The sequence below is a fragment of the Mastomys coucha genome, unplaced genomic scaffold (assembly GCF_008632895.1).
Source record: "Mastomys coucha isolate ucsf_1 unplaced genomic scaffold, UCSF_Mcou_1 pScaffold3, whole genome shotgun sequence".
Taxonomy (NCBI): Eukaryota; Metazoa; Chordata; class Mammalia; order Rodentia; family Muridae; genus Mastomys; species Mastomys coucha.
Window position 1 is genome coordinate 40,035,084 of NW_022196909.1, and position 252 is coordinate 40,035,335.

The 252-nt window shown below is 63.1% G+C and overlaps 1 protein-coding gene across 1 annotated transcript in view; it reads left to right on the forward strand.

Annotated features, from left to right (window-relative positions):
* The window catches only part of Upb1 (beta-ureidopropionase 1), a 34,604-nt gene that overhangs the window by 5,441 nt on the left and 28,911 nt on the right, over positions 1 to 252 (forward strand). The gene's annotated exons all lie outside the window — the stretch shown is intronic.

Sequence of the window (252 nt, forward strand, 5' to 3'; positions counted from 1 at the left end):
CCCACCCAGCACCCACCCAGCACCCACCCATCATCCCCCCACCATCCCTAGCGCCCACCCAGCACCCACCCAGCACCTGCCCGTCATCCCTAGCACCCACCCACCACCGTGCAGGAAACTATGCCAGAACAAAACTCCGGCGGACTACCTGAAACTCAGCTTCCTGAGCGGCAAATGAATACAGAGCCTCGCTTTTTCTAGCAGTTCCTGGGCTCCATCCAGCCTGTCTCCTGAGCCACCCCCCCCCCCCCC